The 16,774-nt window shown below is 44.0% G+C and overlaps 1 pseudogene; it reads right to left on the reverse strand.

Moving 5' to 3' along the window:
• Positions 1-3,973: 3,973 nt before the first annotated feature.
• LOC130373647 (tripartite motif-containing protein 45-like) lies at positions 3,974-16,316 on the reverse strand (annotated as a pseudogene).
• Between the last annotated feature and the right edge of the window lie 458 nt (positions 16,317-16,774).

Genomic DNA, 16,774 nt, shown 5'->3' on the forward strand with positions numbered 1-16,774 from the left:
ATTGCAAACTTCAATGATGATGAAGTCAAACACAGCACCTGCCAAGGATTGTATGCATGCTGTCTGTTTTGCAGGCTATTCTAAATCAGCTGTAGATCTCCGGCTTCATAAACAGGAAATTGCGCTCAAGAGACCACCTGACCAACGTTTGACTGACCCGAGATGTTTGATTTCCGCCTCTTAAGCACACTTCCGTAAGCCAAGTGTGCTTAAGAGGCGCTGGATGACCATTTGAATTTTGCACCCTTCAGAGGGACTCGGGCGCCAAGAAATCAATGTCAAGTTGCCACTTACGGGAAATGGTACTCAAAATAAAGTTGTATCCAGAAATCAAATGAAGTGATGTGAGTTGTCCTCAACAAGTACTGAATGGGGGGGGGGGGGTCACTCACTCTCTGGTTGTCCATGATGGTTTCTTATTACAGCAGTAGAATAAAATCCTACTGGTGCAGTCGTTCTCATACCTAACTGCGTCTAAATGATAAGAGTTCACAATCCTTGAGCAGGAGGTGAGAAGTAGAGGAAGAGCAGGAGGTGAAGAGAAGAGGATTCAAGATTCAAGATGTTTTTATTGTCATATGCACAACAATTACAGAGCAGTCACTGGCAATGAAATTCTTAAGTCTTGGGCTCCTCCAACAGTGCAATATAAGAGAAAGTAAAGGTATATGAGAAACACAATTAGGAAAGCTGAGACTTAAATAATAAAAAATAAATATAATAATAATAAAAAGTAAGTGTATAAGAGGAACGGATGAGCAGGAGGTGAAGAGAAGAGGAAGAGCATGGGAAGTGGCATGTGACGATAAGGGATTTGTCAGTAAAGACGGCAGGGCACAGGGTCGTTGCTTACGCTGCTTACAAGGTACTCTAGCTCTGAGAGCTCAACCAGGAGTCAGCTGGGGAGAAGGGGGTTAATGTGGTCTGTTGGCATGAGCCCTCCTTCCAAGGCCTCACTTTGGGAACCAGCAAACAGATTTTAAAACAAAATACGCAAAAGATTGCACATGGCTTTGCTACATGGATGGTTTTTAAAAGTCTAATCCGTAACAGTTAATTACATTTTTCCAAATATTCTACTATATTAAAGATCCCATGCCATTCTATTTTATGATGCTTTAATATAGGTATTAGTGGGCCACAAACACAGTATTCAAAGACGTCCCCGAAATTCAGCCGTGGTGCAGAGTTATAGTCACTCCGAAACAGTCGCACATTGAGCTTCCCCCAAACGCGCTGTTTCGGTGGGCGTGTCAAGGCAGGTCAAGGAGGGGGGTGGGGGTGTGGCCCTGAGCAGCTTGTAGCCACTACCATGCGCTCTGTATACGGTGGGCGTGTCAAGGAGGGGGGTGGGGGTGTGGCCCTGAGCAGCTTGTAGCCACTGACAGTACCATGCGCTCTGTTTACGGTGGATGTATCGCAATGGCTCGTTGAAACCCATATTATACATAGATATCTATATCATATAATATAATATAATATAAAATATAATGTATATTATCACCTGGCCCTGAGCAGCCCACGGTACCATGCGCTCTGTTTACGGTGGATGTATCGCAATGGCTCTTAGAAACCCATATTATACATAGATATCTATATCATATAATCTATAATATATATTATCACCTGGCCCTGAGCAGCTTGTAGCCACGGTACCATGCGCTCTGTTTACGGTAGATGTATCGCAATGGCTCTTAGAAACCCATTGTATACATAGATATCTATAATCATAATATATATTATCATGGCCAAAAGCTGTGTGAGCCTCCAGACGATAGGCTATTATGAATCTCAAACGACCGCGTCTTCTTCAGATTGATGTGGAAGTGGAAGAACCAGAGACGTCGGAGAACCCGACGAAGTCCTTTGCGATTCATTATATCGTCTGGAGGTGCACACAGCTTTTGGCCATGATAATATGTATTATATGATATAGATATCTATGTATTATATGATATTATTTAGATTTAGAGCTCCAGGACTGTAACGCAAGTGTTGTACACTTCCTTGTTATTTGGATAACCGTTCTGCTGTTGGTGTGATGGCGCATTAACACGTCGGACTCTCGTCTCTGGTATTTCTACAACCAGACTCGTAGTGGGGGTTATCTCAGCCATGGTTGAGAATGAATTGGGGGAAAGGAACTTTGGCTTTGAATCCCTGAAGTACATGAACCACGACATGGAGGAGAAGGGGATTGTTGGCCGCGAATGTATCCCGCTTGAGCCCTGCTTCCCGCCGCCTCGGCAGCGGTCAGCGCTAATCACCGCCTCCTGAAGCCGGCGGTGGTCCATCGGCAGCGAGGCTCCGGCGGGAGACGACCGCGGTCAACAATCCCTGTCTCCTCCATGTCGTGGTTCATGCTACTTCAGGGAGTCAAAGCCAAAGTTCCTTTCCCCCAATTCATTCTCAACCATGGCTGAGATAACCCCCACTACGAGTCTCGTTGTAGAAATACCAGAGACGAGAGTCCGACGTGTTATGCGGCATCACACCAACAGCAGAACGGTTATCCAAATAACAAGGAAGTGTACAACACTTGCGTTACAGTCCTGGAGCTCTATATCTAAATAATATCATATAATACATAGATATCTATATCAAATAATACATATTATCACGGCCAAAAGCTGTGTGCACGTCCAGACGATATAATGAATCCCAAAGGACTTCGTCGGGTTCTCCGACGTCTCTGGTTCTTCCTCTACCACATCAATCTGTAGTAGACAGAACCGCGCGCTGCCTGCTGCCAGCGCAAGGCACCACCGCCCGGCTGCCCGCCGGGCGGTGGTGCTTCGCGGCGGTGGTGCCTCGCGGCAACCGGCGGCAGGCAGCATGTCGCAGTTCATGTACTTCGATGTCGTTCTGCCATTGCATTCAAAATTCTGTAACTAGCCTGTTACTACGAACTAAGCAACTATACACGTATTAGCATTTAGCACTAGCTCAATCACGACTCCTTCAGAATTCTTGTGGGTGGTTACGAACCAACCAAGTGGGCAGGGCCATGAATAATAGTTTGACAACGCTACGTCACAGTGTCACCTTATCCAGATTGGCTCATTTCTTCTGCCTTTTTCCTTTCATTGCCTATTGCATTCAGCAGACAAACTGCATAGATTTCAAACTTACCACAGCTCACAAACTTATTCAGGCCTATGTTATTTAACAAACAACAGGAAAAATGTGATTTTAATGGCATGGGCTCTTTAACCAAACAAAACTTTGAGAATTTTAACAGTCAGATGTAGGATGTAATTTGCCATGGGCCTATGTTTCTAAAAACAAAATCTTGACATTGAATGATGCACTATGATGATGCATTTTTCAGGGGATAAAAACAGAAGGCAGACAGATAACTTATATAATGAGCATGACAGAAAGTGAACTTTAAAAGTAGATTAATCACAGAAATTTTGGATTTCTATGGTTGTTAAAGAGGCCAAGAAACATAATATGAAAGATAAAACATACACAATTTAAATGCTGCAGTTTTATTTTTCTCCAACAACACCATCTATGATTGTGTTTGGGTTGCAGTGGTCCTTCTTTGTAGACATACACGTGTTCCATGTAGCATCCCTCACCAACGATATGTGTCGCCAGGCAATGTCACCACTCAAGCGTCTGGGTGATGGGTTTCAGAGGTTAGTGGCTCATCCTGCTTCATCAAACATTCATACTAAGAGTCGCAATCATTCCCTGCTTAAGGCATGTTTTATGATAATGCAGTATTTATTAGCGACTCCTTAGCTTGAAATTGCTCCAGTAATGGAACGGAGGGAGAATACTGATTATGAATGATTATGTAAGAACAAGCGTTGAGAGCTAAACGGTACATGATGATTGCCTTAAAGTCTACAGATGTTACAGGAACAGATTCTACTACAGCCGACTCGTTGTAGCCTGCCCCCTAGTGGATGAATGTAGAACAGTAGGCCATTTTAAGAAAAAGGATACATATTACAATATTGAACAATTAAATAGGTTTATTTCATATTACAGATTCATTTTAACAGATGCAAATGTTTAATATGTATGCCTAGACGTTTTGGACCAGTGGATGGAAAACATAGGATTGTGAGGGATTTTAACAACATAAATAATGGCAGTGTTCATACATGTAAAAAAAACACTAATAAAAAATACTAGGTTTGTGTATATCTCTGTAGTCCTAACATTCGAGAGGGAATAAAAATGAATGGGAATCTCAGCCTTGTATATCCACATGATGACACAGGACACAGCAATAAATGTGGGGGGCCTGCATTATTTTTTCCTTAATCACCAGTACAGTCTCAAAGGGCTTAACAGGCCATATATTTGCATGAGAGTGCAGCCTTCTATAAGGCTAACTGCTAGTGTTTGATTTGAACCCCAGTTCATTATCGGAAAATGCACTGGTGTCAAATCAAACACTAGCAGTAGAAATAATACCGTGTGTGTAGTTCCAGCCTTTTTTCAATTCCCTCCGTATGTGATACAGAGTTCAATATGTTTGACCTCCAGTCAATATTCTTCTAAATAAATTCAGGTGCAAAAAGTACCACGACTACTGTAAAACGACTCATTAGCACTTGAAGCTTGTCATTCCCCAATGGTGTAAAGGACTGCTATTATAGTCAACAGACATATTTAATTCAGTTCACCTACTAAATACTAATCTGTCTGCTGGTTTTTAGCAAATTGAAAATTAATGAATTCAGAAGAGATCATCAATTTACTTTTCCTCACCTCTATAATGGTTTAGTGCTGTTTTAGCACATGTACTGTCTACAAAGTGGCCTCCTACTTTCTTTCCATTCACAAGCTTGTGGTATGGCTGTGATTAGCGTTCGAAACCTCCATCCCCCTGCCTGGCGCAACACGGCGTGATGATTCCATTGGCTCAGAGCTCCACTGTGCGCAGTTGGCCCCGCATGGTCGGCGTCACTGGCCTATGGCCAGGGGCCCGGCACTCAGACTGTTCCTGTGTGCTCCCGCAGCACGACCAGTGAGGCTGCCCAGGGTGGCCCTTATGCCCATGACCACAGCCCTGGAACCCTCCTAACGCGCGCGCACACACACACACACACACACACACACCACACACACACACACACACACCACACACACACACACACACACACACACACACACACACACCACACACACACACACACACACACACACACACCACACACACACACACACACACAGGGGATAGAGGAATGAGGGATGGAAACAATGTTAAGGGAGATAACGAAAGCAAGATGATACTCATTTTCCAGGACTTGTGAGAAGATCCGCGCTGGGAACGATTTGACAACCAGAGTGAGCCTAGCACATTCCATCAAACTGTGCGTGTGAGTGTGCGAGTGCAAGTGTATGCTTTAGTTATTGTGTGGGAGCGCTTTTGTGTTATGTTCTGCGTGTGTGAGTGTGTGTGTCCTACCAGGCATGGTTCCAGGACAGCCAAGCGGGCGTCTTTAGCCCCCCCGCTGGAGCAGAAGGTGCAGCAGTTGGAACGTTCCGGCCATCGCCGCCTCTCAACGCCTGGTCACGGTCAGTGGGAAGGGAGAACCCTGGGGGGAGAGATAGGGGACGACTGGGGGAGAGACGGAGGGGAGGAGATGAGGGAGCGGGTGAGGGAAGGACAGGAGGAGGTAGAGGGGGGAGGGGAGGGCAGGGGGAGGAGGGAGGGCGTGGAGAGAGGGAGGGACACACCGTACTCACTGTACAGTTCAATTCCGTGGCCTCAGGCCCACGGTACAGGATGCCTAATGGAGCCGACACCATGCCACCGCACGGACCACACAACCTGAGCTGGAAGTGCAAAACGCCAACCATTTTCTTTATTTTGCTTGGACCACTTGATTTTTATCCCGACAACAGCCTTGGACAGGTCCTCTTCGTCTCTCTCGTAAGCTCGCCACCATCTTTCAACGTCTTTGTTTATATACGAGTGCCATCCCCCTTCTCTCACCATGATAAGCAGCTCGCGGATTTCCCTTTTTCTCTTCCAGATTAGCAACTGCTCAATGAATCATATCACTGCGTGTCTCTGTGGAGACAGTGCAGCCAACACCACTACCCAAGCCCCGCACCCCCTGGAACCACGGAGCCGTCGCATTTACAACAGAATGAAACCCAATAAACTGTCAATGTGTGCAGGGTCTGGGAGGGTAAATTGGGGTTCTAGCTCAAGCAGGCAATTTACCTTGGGGAGTGTAAACGTGCGGACTGTGCCACGAAAAAGGCGGGCATAAAACGGCATATTTGGCAGTGTAAAAATGCTCAGTGAGAGAGGGCTGTATCTGAGTAGAGCGGCTCCAATTAAGCAACAAAGTCAGTAATGTGTCAATTGTGTTCTCTGTGTTGTTCTCCACTGTTGTTCTACTAAGCAGCGGACGCTTGGTGATGACGTATGTACAACAAGCAACCATACTCAGGCCCAGTTGAGATTGCCTAGTGTGAGCAGAGGGCAGCGGCACAGCAAGGGGGGGGGGGAAATCGTACTTACAGGTGTCAAACGGACTTGGGCACGGTACAGATGGCCTAGTTTGAGGGCGCCCTTAGAGAGTTACTACTGATTGTTATCCAAAAGATAGTTCAAGCCGGAGCAGAGCAAGAGAAAGGATAGTTTCTCGCTAATTGGGATACATGTTAGTAGTAGGACTAAAAATATGAATAAAAAGCAGTACCTTGACATGTTGTGCTTTAACACAGACCCACACAGAGTAGCTCCCAGGTTCTGCCGGCGTGTAGGAAACAGAGAAGCTACCGTCGTTTTTATCAAACACCGTAGCCTCCACCATGCTGGAGAGAAAGTCATTGATTGTGTATTGATTCTCTTTAAGCCAATATCCAATGCCGAGCAGCTATTAATGTGAATACTCAAAGAATGCATCTTTACAATCAAAAGTAAACTTAATATGATATGCTTTCAATCTGATTAAAAGTCAAATACATAAAAAAGGATCAAATGAATAATCGGATACACTACTATATGCTTATGGTTGAAAATATAAAAATAATTACGTATCAACGGCCCTGCTAAACGACTCGTTTTGCAGACCTATCTCAGGATTCATTTGAAACATTTCTAAATGTTACCCATCACCTCTGGCGCCCCTCTAGTGGGCCAAGGTGCAGTCAAAGGGTGGCAGTGTTCTAGAGTCATACCAGTTCTTCTTGTCCTTGTTTATGATGCTGACCAGAACGTTCTCCCCGCCGCGACCCAGCGGCTGTCCGGCGGAGTCCCGGCACACCAAGGTGAAGTGTCCCGGCTGCCCCTGCCTGCCCACCTGCACCCCTGGAGGGGTGGAGTAGCAGAGGAGACCGGTGAGGGTACAAACATTCACACAAGACAGGATACTGTAATGGTCGGGCTGTTCAACTCCCAATGTCTGCAATCCCTATGCAGACAAATGTCCTACCCCCTACCTGCTCGTTTATGAAATGCGTCAGGCATATCTGTAAGCCTGACTTGGTTGACATTAAAGTGACATTAAAGCTTGCACGCTCTCTCTCAACCACTCATATGCATACCCCTGCAAACTTTTTTGGAGTGTGGTTGTTCAGGTTGTAAGATCAACCGGTTCCGTACTTGGTTCAACAGAGTCATGCTGTCATGAGATCTTCAACCATGCCCTTCTTCGCTGGAGGGGACTTGGTGGTAGGTTTAATTCCAGGGGCATTTTGGGTCCGCGCCCGGGAATGACTCCCCTTGGAAATGGAAATTAACAGAGGTTGCAGACTAACAGGCTTTTGCGAATTGGACTGGCTGTGTCAGGCGACTGCTTCGGCATTGTGAAGAGAAACGGATGCGGCCGACATTTCCTATACCTGTTATTAAAGGAAAACCAACCCTCCTTGTTTGAGCTAGTCCCTGCCTGTCAGATTTTGTAAAATGCTTTCGCTCCAACTTTATTTTCGGGGGCAGTACTATATGGCTTTCGTCATCTCAATTCACACAATCAAATTTGCAGGGTTGTAGGCTGAATGCTTGAAGTTGCCTGGTAACCCAAAACGGACAGTAACAGGCATGCATGCGCTGGAGTATTCCAAAATAGAAAAATATAGTATATCTGTGGTTATGACAAAAGAAGCTTGTGAAAAAAAGAGTGAATACTCCTGCCCATCCACTTCTGGTAAAGAGGAATATATCAACATCTGTTGAATACATAATATTTGTCTAACTTCAAAAAGTAGAAAACACTTTAAAACTCCATAAACAGCTATTGAGATGGGTCAATCTGAAAACAGCACCACCTGGCATACCAAGTCAGTACACCTGTATATGTAAATATTAAGTTTTCCTAAGCTGCCTTGTATTTTTTTTTGAAGGTTGGAACCCGGCTAAAACATATATTTACCAAAAACAGAACCAAGCCTAGTTTTTCATTTGTTAAGTATTACACTACAGGACCTGGAGACATAGCAAAATCAAATATATTTAAAAGCCTAAATAAAGCCTTAGGAACATGGATTGTACGCAATAATAGATCAACCCCACCCTAACCCTTAATAAATAAGTTTAAATAACACAAACAAAGTATTGGGTATTGGGTTGCTAATTGATTATGAATAATGTATAAAATGCATAATTGATAATTATGCCTGTGATGTACTTTCATAATTAAATAAATACATATCTGTATTTTAAATTCATGGTTTGTTGGGTTCTTTATTTGTAGTTAAATTAATATAATTTGTAAATGGAGTGACCCAAAAGCACACAAACTAATCTTAACTGTCTCACCTCTAACCTATTACCTCAACTTAACCATCTCTAACCTAATAATGGAACAGACAAAGGCAAGAACACAAATCCTCACTGTCAGCATGTACACACGCACACCATTCTCCTTTACCCGCTAGTTATCCCCACTTCAAAGTGCCCTAGCAACGAGGAATGTCAGCTACAGCTACTACTTAGATAAGCTATAACTGCCTCGGGGAATGGCTCAATGAGGGGTTGGAGGAAGACCATACTCAACAATGCAACAGCATACTTGAAATGTTCCCGCAGGTCTATGATAAGGTAAAGAGATCAATAAAGTGTTCATTCTCAAATTAGGATGAGGATGATTAACGTAAAGTAAAATTTTCCTGGGTCTACCTCCCATCAGCCTACCTGTTCGCATTCATGAGTAAGATGCCAAGGCCCTAATTTCTCTTTAAACATCCCATATCATGCTTCTTTAGGGTTCATAATTGCATTTAGGACTACTAGACTAGGGTTACATGCCTGTATGTTAAAATACCCCTTATTATTCTCATACTGTTCATCTCTGCAATACCAATTTCCGCATCTTTCAAAAACTGTCAGTTTTGTATCATGTCGCTTTAAGGCCCGACCCCCGAGTAGTTCCCGGTGGGAACGAATACTCCCCCTGGCTCAGACTCAGCTTAGCTTAGCAGACGTAAAACATATAGACAAACAGTCTAAAGGGTAAAGTCGAAGAAGCATGATATCCCCTCTTTAATGGTGCTCATCTCTCTATGGTAGGAGAGCTCCAGTAGCCTTACCTTCCCCTTCGATGGTGCACCTGCTGAGGTCCAGTGTCTGCGTCTGGATGACCCCCACCACTGGGTACCCGTCCACCTCCCCTGCACCCTCCCCAGGCAGGAAGTGGATACTGCTGCTGTCGTCGGGGGCAACCGTGGCCGGGCTGGGGTCGTAGCCGCTCTCCACCAGGCTGGTGAGGCGGGCCAGCGTGACCCCCTTGGCGTTGAGGATCTCGGCGTCTGAGCCGCACGCCAGCAGCCTCTCGGCGAACCGGACGCCGCCACGAGTGTCGGACAGCGCCTGCTGCAGCTGCACCTTCTGCAGGTGGAGCTGGTTCCTGTGGAGAGGGAGCGCTGGTTCAGATGGCTGCTTCAAGCTGCGGTTTACTTTAAAGACACGGTGATAACACATACTTGGCTGTTGCACAGCTGTTTGTTACACACCTGGGTTAGAACCAGCACCACATAGATGCCTTTAATATGTACTACAGCGAGTTGCGTTTTTGCAATGAGTCCATCTTTACGGAGAAATTCCTGAAACACTGCCAAGGAAAACGGAGGGGAAAAGATAGTTTCCTGGGGGGGGCCTGAGTCAGTGTAATTAACGTGAGAGAAAGACCGCAGGGGGCTCCTTTCTTCCTTGTGGACGTCATAAAGCCCCCCCCCCCCCCCCCCCCCTCGTAATTATGTAAATGACTGAAACTTAAATATCCCTCAGGATGTAGGCCTTCGTTGACATTCCTTCACATGGCTCCTTTAACCATATGGTAGATACTGTACATTCATACGGCCGGCAACGTTTCCCTTTAATTGTGACATTAGTTCACCTTAACATATAAGTTAACTGAGAAATAGACTGAGGTCATGGAATATAGAGATAAAAGCTTCAGTGGTCACCGGTCGCCCTAGGACCGGCTCTGACGTAAACATGAGATAAGGAGCTTCTTTCAGAGGGCTATCAGGAGGTGTAATAAACCACACATGGAATTCCCTTTGCTTTGTTTCACACTGTTATCAAATATATAGGCATAATACTACATTTCTCAAATATAAACACACCAGGCTGTAACACACTAGGCTGTAACACAAATCGCCGTAACACACATTGCCGTAACACACCAGGCTGTAACACACCAGGCTGTAACACAAACCAGGCTGCAACACCAGGCTGTAACACCTGGCTGTAGCACCTGTAGCACCTGGCTGTATCCCCCGTAGCACCTGGCTGTAACACCTGGCTGTAACACTTGTAGCACCTGGCTGTAACACCTGGCTGTACAACTTGGCTGTACCACCTGGTTGTACCACCTGGCTATTTCACCTGGCTGTACCACCTGGCTGTACCACCTGGCTGTAACACCTGGCTGTAACACCTGAGTGTAACACCTGGCTGTAACACCTGAGTGTAACACCTGAGTGTAACACCTGGCTGCAGCACGTACCTGCGCTGCACCCTCAGCTCCTCGAGGCGTCGTAGCAGGGACAGACAGTGCGTCTCCACGGAGGCGGCATAACCTCGCGCAAACGCCCGCACATCCTGGGCAGTGGCTTCCATCCTTGCCTGCAAGGCATCCTGGGTGATTTCAACCTGCAACACAGTGGAACGTTGATTCCCACTCCTGAAACATTACAAACACCCGAACTCCACCGGTACTCTCCATCGACCCACACCTGAACCCCACCCTGTACTCTACACCGACACACACCTGAACCCCAATCACTACACAACTCACACCTGAATCCCTCCCACTCCCTTCACTGACACACACCCGAACCCCACCCTCTACACCAGGGAAGGGCAACTGGCCCGCATACGGCCCACATCCTCACTCAGTCAGGCCCACACATAATTTAATAAAATAATAATATATATCCGCAAGCGGTGATTAACAAGGTCCGAGCAAAATTAAAAGTCAAGAACACACTAATGGAGGGATATAAATATGACAAATATTTATGAAGGAAAGATGTTGATGAAGAAGATGTTCCACTTAATGCAATACTGTGCCTCGGCTTTCAGGTGAGCTGCAAAGCAATGGCCGAATGTCATGTTCAGCTTGTTCATAATGCTATAATCGGGATTCGAACTTTGACCTAAGGAAACCTGTACACGGCATTATCCTATTGAGCCACTGATAAACCTGAACTGCAGCCAGATGAATTAAGGGCTTTCTTAAAAGCATATACCTGAAAATCCTTGAAATTCTGGGGAAATTAATCCTTTTTAGTCAAGAACACTAACGGAGGAAATATAAATATGACAGAGTTAATTATGAAGGAAAATGGTTAACGAAGAAGATCCCCTAATGCCATACTGTGTCTTGGCAGTCCGATTCTTGGAAAATAATGAGTCGGAATGTTGATCGCCTGATGAATTTCAGGTGCTGTTCAATGTTGTGTTTCTTAAATGAGTGGCAATGACAGAATGTCATAATCAGCTTGCTCATAATGCTCTAATCAGGATTCAAACTCTCAACCTAAAGCTCACCAGTACAAGGCATTATCCTGTTGAGCCACTGACTTCCTGAACTGCATGTAGCCTCATTCACATGGTGAAAATGTCTATTGATAAGCACACAAGACACAACATCAAGAAAACTCCAAGCACACATTTCACAAGAGAATTAAGGGCTTTCTTAAAAGAGCACAGATCTGAAAATTTGCACTGTTAATGGTATTCACCTAATAATAGCCATATGGTGTTAAACAATAACAAAATGGTCATATAGGCAAAATGGGTTGAGACTGTGGACGTTTGGCTTTTCTACGAAATTGTGGGAAAAGTAAACATTTTTAGAGCAGAAGACCAATTTGATTAAACAATTAAATACAATACAAATATAAAGTAAAAACAAGTGTTATCTAGCGATCCGTTATCTGTATTATATTATTTTGTGTTTGGCAAAATGAGTGCGATTGTTTTTTGAAACCTGCCTGGCAACGGACAACCCCTTAAGTAATCTGTTGTCCGTTGCCTGGCAACGGACAACTGATTACGTACCCGGTACAAATTTGGCACCCGGTACAAATTTGGTGTAACAGCGGCATTCGAGAAAGATGTTTTCAGCATACAGCTGTCAACTGACAGCTGTTACTACATTGTTTTTACCTCTCGGTCGTTTGCGGTCCGCATACGACGAGAGGTCGGAACAATGGAGTGTTGGAGAAATTACATGGACCCGAAGTGAACCGACAGCTGTCCCGCATATGGCAACGATCCCTTTCTCCTCCATGTAGCGTTTCAATCTTGCCTTCAGAGTCATAGCCAAAATTCATTTCCCCCAATTCCTTCTCCACCATGGCAGAGATAACCCCCACTACAAGTCTTTGTTGTGGAAGTACCAGAGTCGGAGAACCCGACGCGGTCTTTAAAAGGCACCCAGTGCAACTTTATGTAAACATTCAATGAAAAATAAACATTCAATTTCTAGTCTTTTTTAAACGTAGTAAGTTTCAATAACTCCATACCATTACATATCGACATTCAAGGAGCAAAGATGAGACGTCGCTGTGTGGTGAGAACTGATAGAAAATCGTAAACAACAACAATCGCCGGTGGGGAGAAGCCATTTTTCCATTGACTGGAAGCCTGCTTTATTTATTGTAGGTTACAAAAAATAAAGAAAATGGCGGCATTGTGTTGTTATCGATTTTCTATCAGTTCTCACCACACAACGACGTCTCATCTTTGCTGCTTGAATGTCGGTATGTAATGGTATGGAGTTATTGAAACTTACTACGTGTAAAAAAGACTAGAAATTGAATGTTTATTTTTAAGCCTCGAAAGTTGCACTGGGTGCCTTTAAGATTCAAAATATCAGAGAATATCCCCGTCAGTTTGGTCGCGGCGCAATGAATGAATAAAGATCGTATACTCATCAGAAGAAAAAAAACGTTTATTTTTACAGATGTGCACGAAGTTACTATTTTACAACATTGTTGATGTTTAGGAAAACGTGTACTTTGAGTTCAGCCTTGGGTGAAATCGAAGCGTAGTGTGTACTGAATGCATGTTGATGATGATAGGGGGTTTCACTTTATAGGTGGTAATGGCATGACACCGGCTTCCTCCATCTTCTACGTCACCTTTTTAAATAAATCGCCGTTTCTCGTTTTCCGACGGCGAAAACCATAAAAATATAAAGAAATAATTAAACATTTATATTTATAAAGAAATAAGAATTGTTTATATGTCTATGGCGATAACAACACAACTACCGTCTCCTTCTACTTCCGGCTCACGTTCCCCGGCCTCAAGATCTCGAGCATGCGCAGAATGCGAAATCCGACACGGGTTTACATGCAGGTAGAAACCTTCACCTAGATAACCAAGAGTTATCTAGGTGTTCTTATCCGATTTCGCTTGTCCGTTCATGTACCGATTTCGGTCCGAAGTAGATCGGTAAAGGTGTTTACATGCATTTTAAAAGTCCGGTTGAGGTCTTATTCATTTCTTTATCCGATAATGACTCTGCATGTAAACGCACTGAGAGAATGATGATGTATGTTAGCCCTTTGCACTGATAAAAATACTAACCATTCATGTGGCTGTTTGAGCATGGAAAAAATGAAATTATGTATGTTGGTTCAATTAACACTGGACGACAGGAACAGAGACTCCGGAAAGAGCAGAGGAGGCGGAGTTTGTATGTAAATAATAACTGGTGTCAGGCATGAAAACGGGTCAGGGGTGAAAAAGGTGAGAAGGATATTATCCCTCTAGGGGGGTCCGGGGTATCCATGCAACTAACGATTATTTTAATAATCGATTAATCGATGAATCGGATAGAAAAAAATAAAAATAAACTTGCCGCATCTTTATTCAAAAACTGAATTATTACTTCAAATTCACAGTGCAGACTGAAATGTAAAAACACCAGGTTATTGCTCCAACGTCCCGGAACTATTAAAAGTAATATTAAATAATAAAAAGATTAAAAAAACATAACTGGGATAACACAAAAAAGAAACATACAATGTATGATATACTTTTATATGTATATAAGGGATGTCCATGGTTAACCGGTCAAACCTATTGATACCATTTTCGAGACTCCTTGAAATAGAACTTGTAATATTGCTTTAATTGCTGATAAGATGATGATAGTTCAAGATAGGACATTCAACAGGTCATAATTAATTCTATCTTTACTATCTATTTTATATTACTGGGAAAACAAGTCTTCACCAAAATCCCAATTTTTTTTTTTTTTTTTTTCTGCTGCATTTGAACGCATCAATCGTATTTCTGAGCCGACCTGAACACATCACATTTGACACTGTTTGTGACCATTGGTTAGTTGTTTTTTATAAGCCAACTATCTCTATATCCTGCCGATTTTAACATGGATTTAAAAACGGCATTACTATTTTTAACTGACGGGACTTTCTACACCGTCCGGTTGCGTGATTACTACCGCTGCTTTGAATGACTGTTGATGCACGCGGTGCCGACTCCGAGCCCGTCTGCACAACGTCTGCAGCAGCAGCAGCTGACAGAATTTTCGGTTGGACCACTAGACGGATACTGAGTTGAAGGAGTTTTTTTTAACCTAAAGACAGTGAAGGTACAACACTTTTATGTAGGCCTACAGTCCAGTTTTAAGATATGACAAATACAAGCTGTGGTCGCTCACACTGAAGCTCGCTGTGGCGTGCATGAACCGTGAACCAACCTGTCGGCGGCGCGACTTTCCGTCTCGTAAACGGTCGTTGCCATTTGAAACGGTCGATGCCATTTCCGAACATTTCCGATTGCGTCCGCTCTCCGATCTTGAATTGATTAGCCGCGTTGCCCAATCAGCGTTGAGCTTGACCCGACGTCACTGGAAGAGAGTAGTGAGCTTGGACAGAAGCATACGGCCGACATCTTCCTTTATTCTGTGTGGAAATAGTAACATAGTTACGCCATTAAATGCTTTTATGGAAACATTTTTAACGAGAAATGTGCATTTTACTTTCATAATGTTCGCTCGGTGAATGTGAAGGATGTTTGGTTTGATAGTTATGACGAAGAGGGAACGCTCCGTTCACTTACATGGACAGAGTCTCTGGTTGCTAAGCAACCTCAACGTCTTGGCGGACTATATATCTGCTGATCAACACTACGAATGCTGGAAACACACCAGACACACCATGTGAAGTTATTTAACCCGATTATTGTTATTTATATCCGAGCATATCAGTCTTTATCATGGGTGTCTTTACGGGGACAGTTGCTGTTGGCATCTTACATTCAAAGGCCAACTGTGAATAATGTACTTAAGGTAATCATCCTTAAATTGTATTGATGAATAGCTGACAGATGTAAGTTTATTTTATTCAAATATCATCCCTTAAATTCAAATTGTTGCTAAGCAAAAGAGCCATTATAGCAAAAAGTGTTGCAACTGTCCCAGGTCTCCTCTATTCAATCAATCATTATGTATGACTGGCATAGATAGTTTCATAATTACTCACGGCAACTGAGCGGAAAAAAACATTCCACCCTGTGCTGTTTTTAACTGACTCCAAGAGCGTACGCAATCGGACATGGTCGGAAATGGCATCGACCGTTTCACGAAGCATTCGGAATTCAAGATCGGAGAGCGGACGCAATCGGAAATGTTCGGAAATGGCATCGACCGTTTCAAATGGCAACGACCGTTTACGAGACGGAAAGTCGCGTCGGCGGCTAGCTGTAAACAGTGCTGCGCCTATGAGTAACTTATTAATCGCGCGACACAACGACATTTAGTAATCGATTTTTTTCGATTCGTTGTTGCAGCCCTAGTTAAAATGGTATTTTCAATCACTCGTATTACTGCAATACCTTACTGCGTCCGTATCTCTGCCTATGTACAAATATATTGTATTCGTGTGCAGCACTTTGGTCAACTACTGTTGTTTTAAATGTGCTATATAAATAAACTTGACTTGACTATGGCCTATAGCCTACTTATTTTGGAGCGCCTGGTCCTCTGCCAATGCTACCGCGACAACAGCTTTCCGGGTCCATGTTTTCCTCCAACGACCGAGCGAAATAATAAAACGCTTGAAGTGTGGGCGTGGCGTCAGATCCGAGATCCGAGTCGGTTCGCAGAGAATACTCGAACGCAGCATAAGTACAGCACTTTACGGAGGACTATAAACTGGCCGGCCTCTGAACCTACCCCCCCCCCCCCCCAAATATTTTTTCATCGAATCTACACGATTCACGGAGGTCACCTATTTTGGTTTCAAAACGGCGAATTTCGCCGAAAGGTGAGTGATTTTCATGCCTGGGTGTTCACAGAGCCGAGCA

This window comes from Gadus chalcogrammus, chromosome 20 (assembly GCF_026213295.1).
Source record: "Gadus chalcogrammus isolate NIFS_2021 chromosome 20, NIFS_Gcha_1.0, whole genome shotgun sequence".
Taxonomy (NCBI): Eukaryota; Metazoa; Chordata; class Actinopteri; order Gadiformes; family Gadidae; genus Gadus; species Gadus chalcogrammus.